Here is a 25,033-nt window from a genome sequence, read left to right as displayed (position 1 = left end):
CGCTCATTCTTCTGGTTCCTGAATGCTCTCTCACTTCAACTACCATGACTGAGTTCTACCTTACAAGTCTGGCTGGACCGGAGTACACACAGTGGTACAGATAAGTGTGTCAGCACATGGAATTCAGGACAGATAAAAACCTCAGGGACAGTAGTGGGAGTAGCAATATAATGAGGGTAGGGAATGGAAGGGATACAAGGAGGAAAAGGGGACCCATCACAAGGTTGGTTATATAGCCACCATCCCAGGGGGACAAATAACAGAAATGTGGGTGAAGGGAGACAACGGACAGTGTAAGATATGAAACAACAACAATGCATAATGGATCCAGGATTCACCAGGGTGGGAGGGTAGAGGAGGAGAAGGAAAAAGAGAAGCTGATACCAAGGGCTCAGCTTGAAAGAAAGAAATTGTTTTGGAAATGTTGATGGCAACATAGGCACAAGTGTGCTTAATAACTATTGTTATAAGATTTGTAAGAGTCCCGCAATAAAATGATTAATTAAAAAAAAAACTAAGAAAAACAGTCCTTTGAAAAAGTGTGAAGCAATTAAGGCTTTTGATGAAAGTGTTAAACACCAATTTCCTTGTGGTTTTAAAGATTTGATAAAATGCTTTCGATAGCTTTAAAGAAAGACTTCACTTTTTAACCATATGATTTCAACTGATGATGATTGAAACTATGTATGTTCAATTGGGTTCAGCTTTGCAAGTATGATACCCTGTACCTATTTATCATTATGAACATGACACTGGCATTCTCTAAGAAAAATTAACATTGATGTAAAAAATATTAAATTTCACAAAGTTATATCATGGATATAATGAAATGTGGATCTTTTGTTAGATTCTAGGTTCCCAAACTTATTTGGCCTCATGATCCATTGTAAGAAAAAACTTTCCCCCTGGCAAAGAAAAAAATGTTGTACTATAACCCATAATCCAGATAAAACTGGTTTTATAGCGCAACACACGCCCCATGCCCCACTATTGTTCCAGCACTCCCAGGGAGCACAGTATCACCCACTCTGGGAAAGTCTGTGTTAGATTTTTAGAAACAAAATTACCTACAAATCACACAAAAACACATTTCTGTACCTGAAATGTCAACTAAAGTGGTACCAGCACACTCACATAAACATATATAAATTCTCATTTTTCTGCACCTGAAATGTCAACTATAGTCTTTGAGTACTTTATTAAAAATATAGCATACTAGATTTTGAAAAGCCCATGAGACAGTAGGAATGGATACGACTGTGTTTTTCTATTGCTGAAACCAGTTTCTATATAATTTGATTTTTCCTTCCATTGACATTGTAGAGTCTATGAAATAATGCTATAAAAAACAAAAGTAGTACATAAGATGAATTGGTAAAGGCTGGGGAAAGTTCATAATTGTGCTTTATATTTCAAACACTAGCAAAGAAAACAAATATTGGTGTTGAAGAACAGGAGGCCATATGAGAAAACTTAGACACTATTTCAAAAATCAATGTAATCTGATAAAAGGAAGCAAACTACACATAGCCCAGCTAAAGAAAAGGAGAAAGAGAAAAAACCATGGGACAAGGCAGTGACAGAGTTTCAAAGGCAACTAACACAGAAAGTCAAAAAAACCCCAGTTCACACATGCACAGGTTACTTCAAACTGAACGTGCTTAAATAGATTTCTGAGGTCAGTGGGTGGTGCAGACAATTTCCTCAGGGATACACGTGGGTTTCAGTCTTGTTAGAATGTTATCTGTCCCCCACCCCAGTAAAAAAAAAGCCAATTTAAACAGTGACTTCAGGAAAGATTTACTGGGCCAGTTTGATTCAAGGAAGAGAGGTCTATTAAGAAGGTTAAGGTTGTGTCTCCCTGTAAGAGAGGCAAGATAAACAATCCCAAGGAGAAAACATCCAGGGACAGGAGAGGGGGAGTGGTGATACCATGAGGGTAGGGGAAGGTGAGAGGAATGGGAGGAAAGGGGAACCATCCCAAGGATCGATGTAAACCACTGCCCCTCCTTGAGGGGGTTGAAACAGAGACGTAGGTGAAGGGAGACAGCAGATGGTATAAGACATGAAAAAAATTATAATTTACTATTTATCAAGGTTTCATGAGGGTGGGGAGGAGGAGAGAGGGAGGGATAAAAGAGGTGCTGATACCCAGGGCTCAAATGGAAATGTTTTTAAAATGATGATGGCAACATTTATTTACATTTACTTGATATGCTTGATGAATGGATTGTTACAAGTGCTGTAAGAGCCCCTACTAAAGTGATCTATTTTACAAAAAAAGTTTAAGGTAACTGTCTTACAGGATCCCTAAAGGTTAATACTGCTATATTTCTAAAAGGATATTGGATGATCATGGGAAATTATTGTGAAGACATTTTAAGAAAATTGAAGACTGCTTTGATGAGAAAAAAAACATGAAAATTGTATCCAGGAATTTTTTCTCCATGAGGACAGTAAACCTGCTCATTCTTTGAGGGTAATTAGGGTTTTCTTATTAGGACAACCCTTATTAGGATTGTAATTAAAACCTTATTAGGATTTTATTGGGAAACCTTACCACATACATGTGATCAATCTTTTCATGTCCAAAACCAAGCAACTTTTAAAAGGAACATAATTTGAGTCTCTCAAACATGCCCAAACTATTTTTTGACATACTGTAAATTCAGAAAACAGAATTATTTGGGAAAATTTTTGAGAGGGATAGAAACCCACTTTCAGAAGTGTATCGATTCAGGTCAGTGGTTCTCAACATTCCTAATGCTGCGGCCCTTTAATACGGTTCCTCGTGTTGTGGTAACCCCCATAAAATTATTTTTGTTGCTACTTCATAACTGTAATTTTGTTACCATGTTGAATCTTGGGTGACACCTATGAAAGGGTCATTTGACTCCCACCCACACAGGGGTTGCAGCTGATCTAGGTGGAGGATGTGCCCAGAAACAACAGCTTCACACTTGGACATTTCAGTTTAATTAACCCTCCTATGGTTTTGTAGTTTGGACATGTTTCCAAGGAAAACAGGCCCTGGAAATAGACATCATGCTTTGTATGACAGAGGGTCAGTGGGAGAGAGGAAGACCTTCCAGGAAATGGGTTGGCACAATGGCTACCATGGGCTCCACCTAAAAACAATTTGTGAAGGTCGTCAGGTCTGGGCAGTGCTTCCTTCTGTGGTAAACAGGGTTGCAACGCATCAGGGTCAACTCGGTGGCACCTAACAAAAACAATAACGTGATTCTATAGAAATGCTTTTTGAATAACCTTTGTATATGATAATCCAAGATAGAAGCTATCAAGCTGACTCTGACTCATTGCAATTCCAGGCGTAGAAGAATAGACGTAGTCTCCCCAAAGCGTTTTCAATGACTGATTTGAATTCAGTCATCACTTTCTTTCCAAGGCCTTTCTGGGTTGCCTCAAGCCACCCGTATCTGGACTGGAAGTCAAGTGCCACTGGCCATTTGCATTGCCCATGGCTATATAATAGAGATCAATTACTTACTCTATACGATCCTGATATGATCACCTATATCTTATTGCCAATCAGAATAGTAAGGGATAGAGAAAACCTATTGGCAGGAGCCACACAGGGCTCAGGCATCATCAATATATCCGTTTCTGACCAAAGTTGGTCAAGAACCTGATGAGCATACAGGTAGGAAAATACAAAAAAAAATGCTTTATTAAAGGAGGATGGCTAATGAACAAATGGAATATGTATGATTATGAAGATATCAAAATATGGGGAATATGTAGTAATGTAAGCTAAGCACAAATACTAAAGATCCTTTATAAATACAGAAAAAAGACAAATATTAAAGATCCTTTATAAATACAGAAAAAAATCTCCTGGCTTATATCTCAGGAGACTGCAGATAAGAAGTCAATTAAGATATTATGTGTTGAAAAAATTGTATTTGACTACATTTAAATTTAAATGGTACAGTGATTTTATAATTTACTAAAGGGTTCATGAGGATTAATGAGATAGTATTTTCAAAGCCTCAGAGAAAAGTGATACACAAGTATGAAGTGTAGCTATTAACAAGTATCTACATATTTTAATGATGCATAGTCTCATTCTAAAGGAACCATAATTAATTGTCACAGTTTTAACTCTCTTATCTTTCAATAATTGGTTCAGCATAAGACCTATCACTACAGAACTTAGGGACTAATGAACACACTAATATCTCTATTGTATTTTGGAGGATCACTTTTTAAAAATGATAGAAAATAGGTCTTCATTATCATTGAGAATGATACCTGTGATATCTGTCATAGGACAATAGCACATTAAGAAATCAGATTTCCTCTCCCTAGTTGCATTATTCCTTTTTAAAAAGTTTTATTATGAACTAGGTTGAAGGTTTATGGAGATGATCAATTTTACATTAAATTATTTAAACACATTTTGGCTCAGCTCACTGATTGCAGTCCTCACAAGGCAATATCATGTATCTTATTTTCTCCCTGTGCTTTCTCTTTCCATTCGTCTTTCTCTCCTGACCCTTCTAAATTCCATCCTTTGGTAAATGCTGTTTTTTAAAATCTCAAATGGTTGATTATTCTAGAATATTCATAGCTCCCTAGTGCTATTGCTCCCCTTATAGACTCCTCTAATGTTTGGCTAAAAATTGAGCCATGGGAGGAGTTCACTTCTAGACCTGAAGGGTAACTGAAGATCATTTCATTTCACTCCACGGACCTTTGCAGCACTGAGCACTTGGGGAATTGCCAAGTGTTCAGTGTGTGTACGTGTGTGTAATTCCTCTTAGACGAGGGCTCAGAGCTCTTAGGATTCCGTTATTCTCTGAGTCAAAGATCTGAGGCCATAGACCCTGGGAATGAGTTTGCTTACCTATACGTGTCATCGGAGATTCTTTCTCTTCCCATGAATGCCCTCCACCACAAATGGGGAACAGACTTTGGTTATAGTATTAAGAGTGGTAAGGAAGTATCTCAGAGACTAGATGGAGATAGTGGCTTGTGGTTAGCTGCTAACCTGAAGGCTGACAGTTTGAAACCACCCAGTAACTCTAGAAAGGCTTCTATAAACATTTCAGTTAAAAAAAATCCTGTGAAGCAATTCTACCTGCAGCATCTGATGTTGTCATCAGTCAGAATCAACTCAAAGGTAACTTGTTTAAGACACCAAAAGCACTCTTCATGACAATGAGATGGCCTATAGCACAATTCTGAACAACGTCCTACATTTGTTAGACACCATTTTCTCAATTCAGACACAATGATGTCTTTAACAATCACTGAACTATTGTAAGACTTCATTATACAACAAGAAAGGACAAAATAATACTTTTAGAGAAAAGTAAAATCCCATTTATATAGAGTTGATTTTAATCCTATAAGGCAGAATACAATTACTGGCTGGTGGTTTAGTGTTTACACATTGGACGGTGATCTGCAAGATGCAAGATGAGCAGTTTGAAACCAACAGATGCTCTGCTGGAGGATGATGAGGCTTTCTACTCCTGTAAACAGTTACTGTCTTAGGAACTCAAAACTCATGGTTCTACCCTGTGAGCACTCCGCTACCCTATGAGTAGACCTTTGAGTCTACATCAATTCGATGGAAATGAGGTTTTTTGGGGGAGTGAAACTGTTCCTTAAGGTCTTGCAATTCCTCACAGAGCAGATGGTCTCATCTTTGTACTGTGTAATACACAATGTCAGAGAAGAACAGATAAGAATTAGAAAAAGTGCAGAAATTAGTAATACATTTTAAGAGACTATTAGGAGTACAATATAATCTCAGAACTGATGACAAATCTAGAAGGAGCATAAGAAGAAATGAACACAAGGGATCATGCTTTCAGTTAAAAAAGGTAGAGAAATTATTAAAATCAAATTCTAGAGAAAAAATTAAAACCAGTTTGAAAGTGACAAATAATGGAGGGAGAAAACCAACAAACAAAGATGGAAGCAGACTCTATTAGTAAAATTTAGATACATTTTAAATTTAAAAATAATAAAATAATAAAAATTAAATTACTAGTGATTAATCCTATAGGACAGGGTAGAACTGCCTCAAAGGTTTCCATGCCTGGATTTTTAAGGAAGCAGACTCCCATATCTTCTTTCTACAGACTAACTGGTGGGCTCATGCCCCCAACCTTCCTGTCAGCAACTGGATTAACCCAACATTGTAACACCAGAACTCCTTTGAAAAATAATAGGATCAGCTAAATAAGCCATGCTGTCCATTTTGATGAAAAATCTATCAAGAAAATCTAAGGATTGATGAGTATTAAAATCAGTATTTATTTTGGAAGAGCAAATAAATTGAGATTAGTACACGGGAATAATTTCTAGGGTAGGTGACAAAGTGAGACTTCTTGTCCTAGGTGGTAACTGAAGAATATTTGGCTTGTAAAAAGTAACCTCTACACTTTGGGTGCATAGTCTTTATATCTAAATTTTTTTATAATACATCAAGAGATAATAATCACCCTTGTTCATATATTACTAAAGATATTCAAGAGGTGGACAGCTAGCTTCAGTTTACCTTCAGGGATTTATCTTATATTCACATGGTTTCTAGTTACAATCAATTTCATCTACTGATACATTTTATATACCCATTGTTTTGATTTTTTATCATTGCTTTCATCTCTAAATATGAATGTTTTGTGTCTCAATTTTTGATCCTGAGAAATGATTACAAATGATTCCTCACATGTTTTCAGGTGTTGTAAAATCAATAGATGCATCCTATTGATTCACTTGACTGCCAACCAAACACCAGAAAACCAGAAAGATGTTTCCCTGTGCTTTATTGACTGTGCAAAAGTATTAAGATATGATTCAGAGTTGGATCTTCTCACAGTGAATGCTCATGGAGACAGCAATCAGGGAATCAAATGATACCTTGCATTAGGCAACTGCTTCACAAAATCTTTTGTAAAGGTGAGAACTAAGGTGTGCCTGGCTCAAGCGATACTTTCGATGGTCTCATGTACTGTGAAAATTAGACCTCGAATTAGGAAGATCTAAGAATTGATACATTTGAATTATGGTGCTGGCAAAGATTATTGAAAGTACCATGAAAAAAAAAAGTACCATGACCAGCCAAAAGAATCATGTGATCATGGTCCTGAAAAGTGAGGATGGCAACTAGTGGCAACTTCAAAGAACCTATTTCCAAATAAGGTCTCACAGGTTCCATGAAGTAGCTATCAACATATGTTTTGTGAGAGAAAATACAATCCATAATTGCAGAGTATTCGATGAAGGAGGAAAAGTTGGAAATTCAGAAAGGCGAGGTATTATGTCCTTGGAGCCATCAGTGGCTGCTGATGGTGGATCCAACTGCAGATCTACACATCTGCCAGCCTGTGCCTTCCTCTGTCTCTGCTTCACCATCCTGCTTCTGGTTTGTCATCTTCTGAGTCAGGAAAGCCTGACTTGAGCTGGACTGAACTTATCTATTTCTACAACTGTGTAAGCTATTTTTTAAAAGAAATCTCTTTCTATGTACAACACACATATACAAAGAGGAAGCAGCAAATATGGTAAGATGTTGTCTCCTATATTCAGGCATGTTACAAGGAGAGACTACTCCTTGGAAAAGGACATCGTGCTTGGTAAAACTGAGCAACAGTGCACAAGAGCAAGACCCTAGCAAGATGGGTGTATTGCGAGGATGGCACAAGTCCAGGCTCTTTCCATGCTTCCAAGAGTTATGATGATGCATCCAGGGGAAATTAATTGCTCAATAACTACGTTGTACATAATTCAAGAATGTCTAACAACATCCACTTACTGCTCGCAGAGTTTTTTTTCTTTTTCTTACAGCTCTTAAAAATGAGATTCAAAGCTCACACATGGTATAAGTGGACTAAAAAGAATCTTTCCAATTCCCTCTCTACAGCCCTTCAACCTGCTCTTCGTCTGTTTTAACTTCAAATCTATAATACATTAGGCTGCCTACCAGAAGGTAGCATTTTACACATATGAACAAAATACTGTAGATATAAATGGGAGGATTGCTATCCTTTTAAATGAATGCCTTTCTCTGGAAATCATATGTACCCATGAACTTATAATTAATACTCAAAAGCTTTGACAAATTGTATGCATTAAATCTCATTTTAAATTGTTCCTTCTGTTGATGAAACTCTTTTTGGGTCAAATGAGTACATATTTTGTTTCATAGGATGATTGCAATCTGTCTCATTTTCACTTTCATGGGATCAATTCATCAATCATTGGTTTATAAGAATGCTACATTTAATTTAAAAGCATATGCACTTTGTATAAGGTCCCTATATCTTTTGAGAATAGTTAGGAATTATAGGGGCCTCAAGAATCCATCATATTTCAATATTTTTTCTTTTAAATTTGGATGGGAGAAAGGGAACTGACTCTGAAGTCAGACCTGTATTTCACTCCCAGGTGCTGAATTTGTGGAGGAAAAGCTACTTTATCTCTAGGAACCTGGATCTCTTCATCTGTAAAATGGTGACTAAGACTCAGTGAACTAACAAAAAAGCCTGCAGGGCTGGCCCCAGTCCCAGCTCTGTAGGTCCCTTCCGCAGAAGAATGCACTGCAGAGGACCGCACTGAAGACAGGGCTCAGGAAGAGTGGTGGGTCTGCCCAGACCACATGGGAGCAAACTAAGAGGAGAAGAGAGAGTGGACTACACATGGCCCACCAAGCCTTGAGGACGACATTTCTTTTCTGAACAGGTTTAAAGGTGTTGGAATATTTACAAAGTCAAACACCACCAGTCAGGAAAACAAGAAAAGGGAAACATACCTCCTACACTCAGCCACGGTGCTAGCATATGACCAGGACCAAATTCACAGTGTGGAATTTACCACTGTGGTATGATTCCAGGGGGTGGTTAAAAGAACCTTAAGCTCAATAAAATTTGTTTTCCTTTTATTTGTAATTGAAAATTTTCAATTAAGGTGCAAATGCATTCAGAACATATGATGCTTATCAAAAGTTGAGGCTAGCCAGCACCTAGCTAGGGAAGCAATGAGCTTGCAGAGCCAAGACAGCATCTTCTGGGTTCCAGGCACAAGGACGAGATGAGGCATGAAAAGATGAAAAGCAAATACTTTCCCCCTTAGCTCCATTATACAACGACTCCCGCATTCCACATGTAAAACTGTAAAGGGTTCAAGAATTCTCTCTTGAAAACAAAAATCCCAAGACTGTATGACTGTCCAGTGTATTAGAAAAGTAAGGATCTTGTCCAGCTTCTTTGGAGCTTACAGAATCTGTTGTTTAGTGATCGTGTCAGAGGTTTAAAAACTGTTGCTCTTAGTTTTTTCTTTAACATTTAAGAATCTGTTTCCTTTTTAAGTCTGTCAAAGGCTTTTTAACAAATTGGAAGATTGTGGCTCATTCAATCAGATTTTTTTCCTTCCTTCCTGGATGAACATGATACAACAAATCTGTTTTGCTGCCTTTAAAATCAGAGTTTTGGCTTATTAAAATAGTCAAATAGTGGTTGCTCTCTTTAAGGCTTGAGTGTTGTTCTTCAGAAGTGGAGCTATCCTTGTATGTTCCCTGCGTACCAAGGAATGGTTCTATAACTAACCAGATAAGCAGCTTTTCACATAGTTTTGATCCTCACTTTATAGGGGATGGCAAACATGGTACTCCTGGCCTCTCCAGACTAGTCCAGTCAATAGATTGTTAGTTATTAAGGACACTCAAAATATAATGGTTCTGAAAGAACCATGGGAGAACAAGAAAAACAAAACAATTTTCAATATTGTCATACATAAACAATTAGAACATTCTCATTTCTGAACTTTTTACTTAAAATTTTATCTGAGTATACCTTTGAAACAATTTTAATGTAGGACATTCATAATATACATTTTGCTAGTGGGACAGCCATTGAATTACCTAGAGAATTATTATATTTACCAATTAAGTCTATATATTCACTTTTTTGTACCCTGGAAATCCTCATTGTATGCGTATATATAATTTTCAAAACTCTAAAATGGTTCAAATTCCTTTATAGAGTATTTATATTTAAAAATAATTTTATTTAACATTTTCAGGCACCAAATGTCCAGAAATGAATGTAAGTTAACAGCTAAGATCAGATATGCTTGGTCCTTCTAGAAATGACCATCCTAATGCACATAAGAACACAGTCTTAAAAATAAAAATGCCATGACCCTGTGATACACTTCTCAAAGTCAGTAACAAGACAAAATTTGAAATGAGGCTTTTAGGTTAGCATTTAACCTCACGAACAGTGAAGGTCAAGTTAAAGACGCTATCTTGGTGCTCACCAGTGTGGTGCAGCCCAGCCCATTTCAATTTTCTAAAGTGTTAGCAAAGAGGAAAAAATATGGTATTCAAACTATTAAGTCATTTTAAAAGAAAGGCAAGAACACTGAGAAAGATTAGGTGGCATGGATCATAGAGCTCATTCAATATACTATTACCATCATTGTTATATCTGATTGTGATGAGCAGAATATTTTCATGAAAAGTTAGGCAATGCTAGATCTCTCGTTAGTATTCAGACCTGCCGGCATATTGAAGACCCGAGGCCAGTATCTCACGCACAGATGAGCCACAGTAGTAAAATAGCTCTACACTAGCAATGTGTTCACTCAAATAAATGACATACCATCAAAGAGAGGCATCTGGTTTACACCTTGCATATATAGTTTTCTCATGTTAATAAGATCAATGAAATACCAAATCTTAAATGATAATATTCATCATTTGCTTAAATTGCTAAAATATATTCTAAAAAATTGTAGCAATTATCCCATAATTATCTGTCAAAAAGCGCATGGGAGATGTGAGAGGAATGAGCTCAAGATACGAGGTCCGATATGTTAAGAAAAAGAAGTCAAGTTCCCAGTTAAATTGTTATTCATGTATTCATAGTAGTGTATCTCTAACTCCTCTACTTACTCTTCATTCTCTCTTAGGGATCAGCATAACCTGATCGCTATGCCAGTAATATATTCCTCCTAATGCTTACCTTTATCAAAACCACATCAAGTACACTGCTATCCTGTCAATTCCTACTCACCATGACGCCACCCAACAGGATAGGAGTCAAATAGTTCTTTAGATTACCAAGGTTGTTAACCTTTACCGACACATTTCTTTCTTTCTACTCTAGAGTGAGTGCCTGCTGCGCTCGAACCGCCTGCTTTCAGCCAACAGTCCAATGCGCACTCCAAGGATGCTTATCTTTATGCACCTCCAAGGATGCTTATCTTTAACAAGTCAGTTTCTGTTTGCCTTCTAAGCACTTATTACTTATTTGTCTCCTACAGGTAACCCTTTCTTATTTCTCTGATCACACTTAATTTTAAGTGCCTACTTTTTGTCTTTCTTCCTAATTAGGCGGCATATTTCTTGACGAACAGAGATTGATTCATCTTTACAACTCTAGAGTTCACCAAATGTACTAGATCTTTGTGGAAGCTCAATAAAGACAATGCGTGGAGAATTCCATTATATCAGTGGGACAGGAAGGTGATGTGGACATAGACAACCATTGGAGTGGTATGAATGATATGCACTTATGGATGTGATAGATACTAAAAAGAATGAGCATTTAAAAATCATTTTATTGGGGGCTCATACAACTCATCACAATCCATACATACATTCATTGTATCAAGCACATTTGTATGTATGTTGCCATCATCGTTTTCAAAGCATTTTCTTTCTACTTGAGCCCTTGATATCAGCTTCTCATTTCTCCCTTCCCTCCCCCTTTCTCCCTCCCTCAAGAACCCTTGATAATTTATAAATTATTATCATTTTTTCATGTCTTGCACTGTTCGATGTATCCCTTTACCTACCCCCTTGTCTATTGTCCGTGCCCCTGGGAGAGTGTGCAATTTCGATATTTAACTATGTGAAGTAGTTCGTGAGGTGCCTTGGCTGTGGAATGGTTATAACACCATGCATACCATCATAGATTATACAATATGACTCTTAGTCACCCCGCCCATAGCACATGAAAGAGCTAGTTGAGACATTTAACTAAAAGGGAGCTGAAGAAATATCATCCAAGATGAAACAAAATGAACATGATTCAGAACCAAGTCACATAATAACAGTGGTATCTGAAGCCTGGAGTTGTTCCCTTCGTTCCTCAAAGAGGCAGGCTGTCATAACACGCTGACTTAAAGGATGTAATCTGGAGCGATTATGATTGTCAGAAATATGAAATGTTAGACGAAGAAATAGCCTGGGTAAAATATATCTCTATCATTATTCTGTAATAAAGTTTGCAGTGCAAAGAAAACATCCCAATATCATATTTATATTTAAAGATACTATTAAACCTCATATACAGTATCTCATTGAAACCTGATCTCTTTTGAAGAAGCAGGTATTTGAAAACTGAAAAATAAAAAGAACTTGAACGTAACTACTCTGTGATTTGGTTGGGAACTACCATTGACATTTCTCCCCAGGTATTACCTGTCACCAGAGCCATCATGGTAGGGTAATGCAGAAGGCTCCTGAAATATTGGCTCAATTATCTTGCAGCGAGAACTAGTACTTCCCAGGGATGCCATATAGAATCTTAAAAATAGACAGAAGCAGGAGAAGATGGTTTAACTAAGCACTTGACATGGCAACTGGTAAAACAAGAACCCTGAATTTCTTGGAAAATGAAAGAGAAATGAATAAAAGAAAGTGTTATATTAACATGGAAAATAGAAAGGTACAAAATACCACTTTATAGGAATCCTGTCATTTCTGATTTTCAAATATATCTTAAAAGGCTACAGGGAAAATTATAATGTCAGCAAGTAGTTACACAGGTGAGATTTTTTATTAAAAATATTTGCATATTAAATAGATGCATATTTCCAGTTAAAGTCATACTTTTAGACATCAGGTATGCCTCTCTAGCCATTGTATTCGCAGTTGGCCTTGACAATGCCTATATGATAGTCCCTGTGCTTTCATTCCCCTAAAGTAACAGTGCCAGTTTCCAGGGTGTGCGGGTGTTAATAGACTTGAAAATCAAAATGTACAAAATAATGGCCAACATTATTCTTTTCAAAAATTATCCCAGTAATCATAGCTATTTGGATTTTCTTCAAGTACTTATAAATTTTCCCTGTACTGTGATGCAATATTCTTATGCATTTCAATTGCCTTTTCCATTATACTTCTAGTAATATCAAACTTTACAATCATATCCTATTCATCTATTTTAATATAAATATGAAAATAAACACTATTATTATTCTTTCTGATCTCTTCCATGTCTTTATTTGTGCTAAATCATTTTCCCATTTTTGTTTCATTTCCTTTAATTCAAGCAGTCAAGAGCAACATATTCCAAAAGTTTAGTTGGTTAAACAAAACACTCTAGGGAACAACAAGGAATTGTTACTCTCCTTTTACATTTTGCATGTAAAATAATTATTTAAAGTTTTGGGTTGAAGATGTTGTCAAATTATTACATTCTCAGAGAAGCATAGGCTGAAGGAAAAATTTTTTTCTACCAAAAGTTTAAATTGAATTGAAGTGCATCATTTGTTTGGCTATAAATTATACCTTGTACTTAATGAGTCATATGTCTTGGTTTAAGGTCAAAGGAAGGGTCAATATTTCAGAATTATTTGTCTTTTGGATGAGTAATTATTTTTAAGTACTTGTTTAAAAATCCACAATATCCTCCAATTAGATTTTCTCTTTCAAGCTCCAAAAGACAGGAAAAGAACCCTACTGGGCAATGGGAGAGATAATCTTTCAACCTTCTTCCCAGATTCCCTGCTGTATTAGAGCCTGAGTATTAGCCAGCTGTTGCCCCAAATCATGAAGCGATCCCCCACCTCCCTCCTTTCCCCAACATACTCTTTGTGTCTCCAGCTGATTGAAGACCAAATGGCTTCACAGCCAGGCAGAATGTGCAGAGAAACCATTAGCGTGCATGGATATTATTCTCTGCCTTTATAATCAAAGTCTGACTTGTTGGGGTTAGAAGTAAGAAAGAAGAAATCCAGGGGGAAATGTCTATAACTAGGAAGATTATCATCTTGCTTCTTTTCAGTTGGTGTTTTGACAAAACAATGATGAGTAAAACTTAAAACAAATTAGTTAAATGTCTTAATATCTGAAGAAACTGACATTAAGAATTACAGTACAGTTTTTATAAACCATAAGTCATTTAGAGTGTCTTATGCTTTCCATTTCCAAGCTCAACTTACATATAATTGGCTGAACTTACAACTCAATTGGCTGAAATCAAGGTAAAAATATAAAAAGAAAACACTTCATAATAGTTGTATCTATCCCAAAGAAATGTACACACAAAAATCTGTTATAAAATATATCTGCAGACCACAATTCCTCTTCAGTCACTGGGCTATATTGAAACTATAGACACTTTGGTATGCTTGTTTCTTAATTTAGAAATTATGTCTTTGTCATTTTAAACAAAAGAAGCACAAAACTTAAAACCTACTGCTATTAAGTCATTTCTGACTCATAGCGACTCCATATTTGGCTTACAGTCTCATAATCATGATAGGAGTCAATAACCTCGGCTTCCTTCCACAGAGCAGCTAGTGGGTTTAAACCACTGACCTCGTGGTTAGCAGTCCCACATATACCTGAAAGTCGTCGCACAACTTAAAAGTATAAAGGAGAAACAACACTGCATTACCCTCAGTTGTAAAGGCAATCTTTATTTCACTAGGGTGCTGTCAAACAGCTTATAGGCTTATAAATCTTGACCTCTTTGCCTCACTTATGGGAAGTTCACCACATTGCATAACATTTGCTTTTTCAGAGCCTGGGAACACTAATATAGGCTCAAATCATCTGCCGCATGCTGCTCTGGGATGTTTTGTTTGGGCTTAGCTATTCTGTTCCTGCTGTGGTGTGAATTTGTAAATTATGAACGTGTGCTAAAGCAGTCTTGACTGATAACCTTCCACTGATAAAATATAATCTTTTTACCGTGAGGGATTGGCAAAGCCAAACTCAAGGAGCTTCAGATATTAAATCGTGTTCTTCTCAAACCTTTCTGAAATTCCCAACAAAAGCTTGTGTTTCATAATGTAGCCAAAGAAATCCTTTACCTATCTATCAATGAATCTTGGCAACCAGAGTTGGAAAAGATTTTATATCAAATGCTGCTGTTTCCATTAAAAAGTAAATTAAAACACTCCAACTGTCAGACAGTGCTTCCTGCTGGCACATTCATGGAACAGTAAAATTAGAATGTTGGGGGGTGGAGAGGGGCACCCTTTACATAAATGTAGTTAATTTAAAAGTCAGTCTTCACATTTCGAAGGTCCCTATACGTCAGCTGAACTTCTGTCGTGTGTGCTCAGAGGTTCACTTGCGAGTCACCAAAGAGTGTTTTGCTAAGTGGGAAATCTTTTGTGCTCCATTACGAGAGCCTGGTGAGCTTAGAAGGCTTTGCTATAGATTCTTTACTGGAGCATTGTTGCAGTCGGGACAGCTCAGCCAAACTAGGAAAGCTGGGAAGCCTTTCATGGAAACAGGCAAAATCCAAGAACGGTTCCCCTAAGCCATGAACGACTGCAAATGTACACGCCTTTTGGTGGCACAGTGGTTACGCACTGGCCGGCACTTTGCAACCTCCAGCAGCCATGCAGGAGAAACCCTGAGCTGTCTAGTCCCTTAAACAGTTGCAGTCTAGGATACCCGCTGGGAGGGTGGTCACTATGAGTCAGCACAGACTCAGCGATAGCACAATGGTTATAAATTGAGCGTCTACCTGCAAGGTTAGCAGTTTAAAACCAGCAGCCCCTCTGGGGGCGAAAGAGAGGAGTTTCTACTTTGCTGAAGAGCTATAATCTGAGAAACTCACAGGGCCAATTCTTCTCTGTTCTACATGGTCACTATGAGTCAGTATCGACTTGTTGGCCTTGAGCTTTTTATTTGATTTTTAAAAATACCTTTAGTAATTAGATAAGCGGATGGCATAATCGTAGTGATGGTATTGATAATAACGACTTTGTAATAGATGAGGATTCATTTTTCAAGTACGGAGTGCTTACTATGTGTTCATGATATTTTCATTAAAAAATCTAAAAATCTAAAGTTAGCACCCTTGTTATACCCATTTGATGGATGAAAAGACTGAAGTTCGGGATGTATAGAAGACAGCTTAACAAGGTCATAGTTAGCGTATTCTGAGTCCACCCAAGAGCTGAGCTCAGTCTTACTACAGTTATTTTACCCTTAGTTTTCCTATCTTATGCTATAATAAATTAAAAATTGTGCTCACATATGTAACAAATAGTATCTGCATAATACATAGAGCTGTTTCAGAGCTGTCGGAGCACTTGATAAACTCCTTGTCTCTAGCTGCCTCCAGCCACGGGGAAGTCATGGCACCACTTCTGAGATGCAGCTGCTTGTAGGAGGGACGAGCCTTGGAATAATGCTTGTTTAAAATTCCTTTCCAAGATTGAAAAAGGTAATAACCCAACCCAAAGTTGGTCTGGTCATTTAAACCAACCTTTTATTTTTTACAATGTGTTTTGCTGAGACCTTTAATGAGCACAGTAGGAGTGGGGAGATTTCTATTTCTACAAACCATGGAACATCTTCAGTTTCAGCATGTTCTCCAACAGGACATCTTGAAGATGCATTTACTTAAGCCAAGGGACCCAACATATTAACATATCTTTTGACAACCCATTCCCCACCCTCCCTCCCCCCAAGTGTTTTCACTTTCAGAGAAGAGTACCTTCCTCTCCTTGCATTTTTTAAAGTGTCTGTTTTAATTAAAAAGCTAACACACTGTCTACTTACATTTCGCACTGCAAAAACATAAACTGGGTGATAACTGAGTATCTGGCTAAAATATTCAAAGCTGAGGATTAAAAACAACACACAGTCCTCAGATTCAGTTAAGGGAGTCTTGCTACATACAGGCTAACCCAGACCAGGGGTACTCCTTAACTCTAGGGGGCCGGCAACGATCTTAATAATCCCATGCAGACTATGTACCTTAACTAGCCCTTTTCCGGTGCCCAGTACATGAATAAAGATGATACTTTTGTTAAATCTACTTCTGCAAACTTTGCATGTTGTTTTATTTACACTGCCTAATTTTAAAAGGTTGCTCAAGTTAACTAGACAGCAAACTAGGTAGAAATCACTTTACAAAAAGAGGGAAAGCCCAAAATACCACTTTCTATAGAGAACCCACAGTTCAGTTTATTAAGAGAAAAACAAAACTTTTGATCACACCAGGAGAATCTCAGCTATACATTTTAGAATCCATACTCCACATGCAATGAGAGCAATATTCTGCTAATACAATAGATTTGCTGCTGCCATTTGTCTACTGTTTTGTCGAATATCAACAGTTACAAACAGAGCAGTGCAACTAGTACTTGGAATGATCCTCACAGTGTTACAGTGTCAGGCACGGCGTCTCTCTTCTCTTCACCCCACTGGTTCTCTTTGCGCACCTGGGCTTCCTGCTCTTCAGGAAAGTCGTTTTTGAGATTGAAGGTCTTGCGAATCTCCTCAGGAGTTTTCCCCTTGATTATATTGGCAGCGGTCTTGCATGTAACGTCAAGCAAACCTTTAATGTCTAAGTAGTTTGCAGCCAGAATAAGTTCAAAAAGTGTTCCCTGGTCAACTTTCAGGAACTCTTGGTCCCAAACTGGGACATCATCTGTTCTTTTCTCTTTGTTCTCATCATCCTCAGGAGGAGGAGGGTCATCCTGGTGGTGGGTGCACCTCTGAATGACCTTTTTTAATATTGCTGCATTAATATTTGATAAAGGAACTGGATCATCATCTCCTTCATCATCCATTCCCAAATCTTCCAACATGGTCTTGATGGCCACAGATTGCTTGGCAATTTCCACATGGACTTCAAATATCTCTCCATCAGAATTCTGCAACTTAATTGAAGGCATGGGGATCTCTCTTCGGGAGGCGGCGGGCCCAAGGTTGGCGAGCACCGGGAGGCGTCAGCGGCTACACAGAAAAAGGCAGAGAAAAAGGCCACCCTCTCCTTGCATTTGAAAACCTAAGGAAGATTCAAAACTATTGGACTATGAACATTTTTAGTTGATTCCATTTATGCTTATGTGTTTATTAATCTTAGCTATAAATTTGAGCCTTCATTTGGGAACTCACCCAACACTCCTTTGCATTTAAAAAAGCAAGAACAAATTTTATAAATCCAAAAGGTGAAGAGAACTAGGCATAACAAACTTTTAGAAGACTGACTTAATAGTGGTCCAATCTGGATATCAATCTGCTGCATATTGGAATTTGAATTAGTTAATCTGTCCAACACACTGTTAGGTTTTCATTCAACTAACATCTAAAAAAGTAATTGGAATAATTTTATATGCTATAGGAGAGAGTCTTTGTTTCTAATGTCATCATTTATGCCATTGATTTACATTATGTGAATATTGATAAAATGCATATCCATTGTGAAAAGACCAAAGGTATCATCTGTGAATGATATTACATGAAAAAGATGAGGATCTGCTAAAAAGAATGTGATGTGTTAATAAAAGAGACCGTGTGCGCGCGCATACGCAAGTCTAACATCAAGAGAACATCAATACCAACAAGAGGTAAAAGATAGGGTGGGATACAGAAGAAGCATAAAAGAACGATTAATTGTTATTTAGGATTTAGTTCAATTCCATAATTCTTCGGTTCCACTAGAATGAAAGCCATGGGAAGTTTGGGAATCTAGTGAATTTGAGGATATTGAGGGAATAGAATGGTTGGTGTCTTCTAGGCAAGCGGTCCTCTTTAGAGGAAGTAGTCAAAGTGAGAGGTTACCTTGATTCTTCAAAATCATCTCATAACAGTCCATCCAATCACATACAGAGCACAAACACTGTACTAGGCACGTGCTGCTCATCTCTGGGGACTCAGGAGAAATAAAACACCGCTCCAGCTTTCACGGAGGTGAAGCTGATGATCTGCAGACATTCAGTTCCAGGATTTTCTACCGCTGTCCTTTGTGCTGGATAGGATTCAGTCTATCAAGATGCAAGAGAAAGGTATCCAAGGCAGGCCCTGGTCTTTGCATTGGCTGTCTTCTTTGCCCAGATTTCTCTGAGGTCTCCTCCCTCACTTCCTTCCGGTCTTTTCTCAGATGCTGTCCTACATCAATTTCACCCCAAATAAAATCGCATCCTACCCACCTGCTTCCCATACTTTTCCCTAATGTATTTTCATAATTTTGAAATGGTATGATAATGTCTTATTTATAAATATAGTATCTTTAGATGTAAAATCACACAAATAGAGACTTTCCTATTATTTTACTCTTCTTTTACCAGGGCTTGGAAGAATGTTTGCCACATAGCAGACATACAATAATTTTCTTGTAAAAATAAATTACGGATATTTTATAAGAGTGGGGATACATAGGACAAAATTATAAAAGAGTTGAGATAACATCCATATAATTTCATGGCCTGGATAAAGCCTTGCTCCACTAAAACTAAGGATACGATTTCTTAACTATATTGGGGGGTGTGAGAATGTGAGTTATGAACTTGAAAAATGAAAGAGAAATAAAATGACTGAGGATCAAAGTCTGAGAAAGATGAATGGAGACAAGTTCAGAGGTGAAAGAGCAGGAATTAGCACCTCTCTAGGGGCACGCCTCATCTTCTGAGGCAGGATTAAAGGAGAAGGGAGACACAGGTGAGAGCAAAAAAGGACATTTAAGTGTGAGAAGAGGAGAGCTGGGAAATCTCATTTTGTCCCTGGTCATTTACCTTCTTCAGTCTCCCTGAAGACAAAGGTGCAGGGACAGAACACGGGGACCAGATGGCGTAGCTACGTGAGGATATATTTTATCATTTAATAGTGGTTTCATATCACTTCATATGAAAGCATCGGGTCAGCACCTGGTAAGTGGTCGCTCCTCTGTTCCTGTTACTATTTAAAGATTCATGCGGATGAAAAGAGCAAAGCTAGACTCGGCGACCGAGAAGAACGGAGCAGCAGGATGCTGAAGCTCATCACTGGAGCCGTGGGCGGGCCAAATATGCCCTCAGTTTCCAAATATGCCTCAATTGTTTTGCAGGTCTAAAATAAGAGTGACATTAGCATTTATCATATAGTGTTATGATGATTAATTTGCCTTTATTCTAATCCCGGGGGACAAAAAGTATGGGAGAGTGACTAAACCCACTTCCAACTCATGAACGGCCTCTCTGTTATCCCCTGTCTCTGCTCCTACTTTTATTGTGACTTAGAGGATGAGGTTTCCCCAAGGAAAGAGGTTCGCTTCTCCTCGGGTGCTTCTGAACTGGTCTCCAACAATCTGTTTCCAACTTTGCTCCTCGGTGCTCCAGCTCTGCTGTGAGTCAGAATATTGACCCCTGCTCCATAGTGTTTTCAAAAGCCTTAACATCTTTATATTTGTGGACAGCCTCTTCTTGGCTGGTGCGTTTGAGTCACTAGCTTTGTGACCAATAGCCCACGTACTTACCCCACAATGGAGAGTTTGGCTCAGAGTGAGCCACATGCAAATGTTGGTTGAAAAAATACATATAAACATTAAAGGAATAATAGTTTGCTGACAAATTGACGGGAATCCCTGCATTCAGTGCTGAGACCTTGCTCTTGGTGATTGTGTGATCAAACTTCAAAAACGTCTCCACAAGCATTATCTCTATTCCCTAACATAACTGAGTGTTAACTTGCGTGACCATCTCTCACATTGGTTCGATGCACTGAACACAAAGAAAGCAGAAAAGAAGATCAGAACCTGCAGGAGTGCGGAGTGTGTGTGTGTTTGTGTGTGAAGTGGAGATATATGAGGGGGCACCCCACACACACGCCAAAAAACACAAAACAAAACAAGAAAAACTCCATTGGGCAGAGCTTTCGTAGTATGCCCTTTTCCTGCTAGGCAAGCATTAAGTAACTCACTGTGAATTAGTGTACCCAGAGGCTTCAGCTGGGAAGGTCCTCTCTGTCACAGTGATTTTTTTCTTAAAAGGAGTTTCACTTGACCCTCGTCTTTTGTGATGGCCACCTTATGAGAACAGCATGTGGCTGTGGACTTTTGTTTCATGCTTGGGAAAAAATGTCACAGAAACTGTCGTGATGTTGAACACAGCTTCCAAGGACAGCACAATGGGAAGAAACTCAAGTGCATGAGTGGTTTTCTTATTTCAAAAAAGGTGAGATGTCGATTGATGACAAACCCTGTTCTGGACGTCTGTCAACTTCATGAACAGAAGAAAATGTTGACAAAATGGCTGCACTTGTGCTCGATGTCCAACAATAGACCATTAGGAGATGGGAAAGTTATTTGGGCTGTCTGGGAACTCTGCTCAGCATATTTTAATGGAAATTTGGGAAATTTGTGACTTGGGTTCTAACTGACCAGCAGCATAAAGAACGTCCAGTGGAAAAATACTGTGCTTTTAGAGAACAGCTCAGAAGTGACCCAGCCATTTTTTGCCAAGGTCATTACTGATGACAAGACACGCTGCTACTCTTATAACACCGAAAGCAAACATCAATCAAGCCAGTGGAAGATGCCATCATCACCTCACCCCACAAGAGCTCATCAAGTGAAATCAAACATCAAGATGATGCTCATTTGTGTGTTTGATGTAAGGGGAGTAGTGCATTTTGAGCTGATTCCTCCAGTCAGACTGTTAATCAAGCTTTCTATTTAGAGGTTCTGAAAAGAATGTATAACAGTGTGTTAAAAAAAAGGCCTGAATTGTGGAAGACAGGTGAATGGTTTTGCCACCATGACAATGCACCTACTCAAGCAGCCATCTCTGGGCACCAGTTATGGCAACAAAGCCTGCCTCTCTTCCTTGCACTTGACTCACCTGACCTTGCTCAGTGTGACTTCTTTTTGTTCCCATGAATGAAGAAGGACATGAAAAGACGGCAATTTGATGATGCAGAAGAGGTGAGGTGAGGGAAAAAATGAGGGAGGTGCTGTCAGCCATCCAAACAGATGAATTTGAAAAATGTTTCCAAGAATGGAATAGCAAATTTGACAAATCTATTATGTGTAATGGAGAGTACTTTGAAGGTGATATGGTTGTTTTGTAAAAAAAAAAAAATACAGAATGTGGGGCAAAAAAGACAGTTTGTTTTTTTGTTTTTTTTGCAGGGGGTATCCCCTCATCTGAATAGCATCATCTTTAACTAGACTTGCTGTGTTTTCTTTTCTCTATGATTGATTCTACCTTTTGATCTCTCTGTTTAATAGTGCATTTTTTTAGCACCAGGACAGAATGTGTGGCATACACTGCATACTGAATAAATATTAAATGAATACACTCTGTTGCCAGGATAACTGCTGAAAGCAGTGCATGGTCTGTATCTTCTGTGGCTATTTCTTATCTAAGTAGAACAGAGTTAGAACTAGAACTCTTGGAATTCCAGCTACTACCCCCATGCACATAACTTCTACCTCCACCTCTTAAAATATTTAATAAAACATGTCTGAGCATATTTATCCCTCATATACCTACCCAAAGCCCGAAGCATATGTTATCTGCTAGCCTTTGTCTTGCTGCTTCGAATACCTGTGGGCTGGTGCAGACTGGGTCTTTTGCAGAGTAGTTAGTGATAGAAATCGACCCTTTGCACATGCACGATGATCAAACAGGATAGTTATTTGAAAAAGAGAGAAGTTCAAATGTAATGGTTCTAGTTTCCACGGGAACAGAGAAAGACTCACTAATCGTGAGAGCTGAAGTGATCACAATGTTGAAAAGGCACTAAAAGAGTTTCCGAGACTCAGATGGGACTTTGAAAGTCAACTTCCCAGGCTTCGCTAGTTAAATTATTGTATAGGGCCTAAAGAAATAAAATGACTATGGATAATTCCAAAATTAGACTAGCCTATTTCTAGATTTTTTTAAACCAAATTTCTGGATAAGTTTGGGACTTTCTATTTCTGTTTCTTATGACTTATTGAACAGTCAAGTCTCTGCTTAACCCTTTGGTACTCATACTAATGGAGGACCTGGCTGAGTTATGCAGTAAAATACTTAATAAGGAAATCATTAACATTAACACCCGTAAAATACTTAACAAAAAATCATTAACAAGGAACTTTTCCAAACCAACGCAGAGAATTCAGGTATGCTGTCAATCATAACAGCTACGATGTGGAAGAAGACACATATAAAGGCCTTCAAGTGCAGGAGGTGCATAACTGCAGTGAAGAGTGTCCCTAACGCACACACTGTAATGAGATGCCGACCGCTGTCAGGAGCATTTTCCGGCCAGGATAACACTGTCCACAGATACCCTTTGGACCAGTCATTATTTAGCTGCCACTAATTTTTCCTCTTTGTAAATGTAGGCTTAATGTAGGTGGATCTTCTAAGTTTCTGGGTGACAACTGGGATTCTAGACTTTTTAATGGAAAATTCATAGAGCTTTGAAAACGCTGACTCAAAATCTTCTAAAGTGTTTTGGATCAAACAGAACATGTCGATGGTCAGGATATAGTCTGCCAATAACCTTCTGGCAATTTCTGCTTTAAAATTCATACAATAAACCCGTTTAATGGCATTTTAATTCAATAACCATATTTTTTAAAAATCCATAAGGGATCTTAAAAATTACCATTAGGCTTTTGTAATGCATTTGCACCTGGCTGGGAGGGGGGATCCTTATCTAAAAATAACAGAAATGATATGTAAAATTCAAGAGGCACAGGACATGGCTTGTTCAGAGGAAATGTAGATAGTGTGATATTCTTGCCTTTATTTTTATACAGTGTATGCCTCCTGGGCTGAATATATTCCTACAGCAATAATCCAGATGCCATCTCTGGACCTCCTGTATCAGCAGAGATTTTGAAAGGTACTGTATTTTTAGAACTCTTTCATCGAGGCTGATATTGCCACCATTAATCTACTGGTCTACGGCTTGGCCAGGCAGGCCCTGTGAAAATAGTCTCTGTGAAGCAATACCTTGATGAAGTATAAATGGGAGCCACCTCTGGCCCTTTGGGAAACAGGTACTACGTGAAAAAGGCTCTTACAATGTGTGCTGCTCAGCAAACGTCACAAGCTGTTGCCACACATCCAGCGACATCCTGCCTTTGCCGTAACAGATTCCAAGGGGCATGGGGTGCCTCTCCTTTTCATTATAAGAATGGCTTCCGAGCTCTTGTGCATCCACGCAGCTTCCCAGGACCTTTGGCTAATGCCCTAAAGTCGCGTTTCTCTGCAGCAGTGAAGTGAGCAACAACAGGGAAAACTAGGCTGGAGCGCAGAAGAGACACCAGCAGAGTGAGTTCTGAGTGCTTCTCACAGTAGATGCTTTCACTCCTTTGAAAGGAGGACAACAGGTGTGTGCGGAAGGCCCCTTGCCTGTCCTGAAGCAGGTTTCCACAGCATTCACCTTCACAGGGAGAAGAGAAAGAGGAAAGGGTGCAGTGCCGAAACAAACAAGTGAATGACAGATTGCTAAGTGCAATACATGTGAAACGGCAGAGAGCGGGAGATGACAGAAGGAGAGCATGCTCCTCCCCTTCCCTTTCCATCCCCATTGTCCCTCTCCTCCTCAGGCTCTGTCTTCAGAAGGGTTGCCTTGTTTCCTTCACCGCTGCTCCACAGGACGGAGTGCCTGGGTCAGAGTGCCTTTACTTCTGGACAAAACTCTTTAGGCAGCACGAAAACTTTAAAAGAAAAAAAAAACACTCTAGCAGGCCTTTCCCCTCACATTTTGAGCCGGTGAATTCTTTGCATCGTTAGAATGAACAAAGTGGACAATTTAAGGCCAGCTGAACAAAAGCAGATTTTGCAGAATCACAGAAAAATGCTTCTTTGCCATAACCTTGTTCCTCTGTCATTCTCTGCACACGTGGTGGTTTCTTTGTGAAAAAAATGTGCCTATTTTACTCTTGTTATCAATCTACAAAGCCTCCCCCCACCCTACCTCACCGTACCCCACCACCTGAAGCCCGCAAATGGCTCCATCAGAGTCCTACCTGCAGTCCCTTCCACTTCCTCTCTTGTCTAGCTTGTCAGGGGTGGGTGTGGGTGCTGGGTGGGGGTGGGG

At 38.6% G+C, this 25,033-nt stretch overlaps 1 protein-coding gene and 1 pseudogene across 1 annotated transcript in view; both read right to left on the bottom strand.

Annotated features, from left to right (window-relative positions):
- The window catches only part of KCNH7 (potassium voltage-gated channel subfamily H member 7), a 503,315-nt gene that overhangs the window by 349,976 nt on the left and 128,306 nt on the right, over positions 1-25,033 (bottom strand). The window lies entirely within an intron of this gene.
- LOC142424726 (S-phase kinase-associated protein 1 pseudogene) lies at positions 17,389-17,910 on the bottom strand (annotated as a pseudogene).

The sequence above is a fragment of the Tenrec ecaudatus genome, chromosome 13 (assembly GCF_050624435.1).
Source record: "Tenrec ecaudatus isolate mTenEca1 chromosome 13, mTenEca1.hap1, whole genome shotgun sequence".
Taxonomy (NCBI): Eukaryota; Metazoa; Chordata; class Mammalia; order Afrosoricida; family Tenrecidae; genus Tenrec; species Tenrec ecaudatus.
The sequence above is the reverse complement of the archived record's forward strand: the minus strand, read 5'-3'. Positions and strand labels throughout refer to the sequence as shown.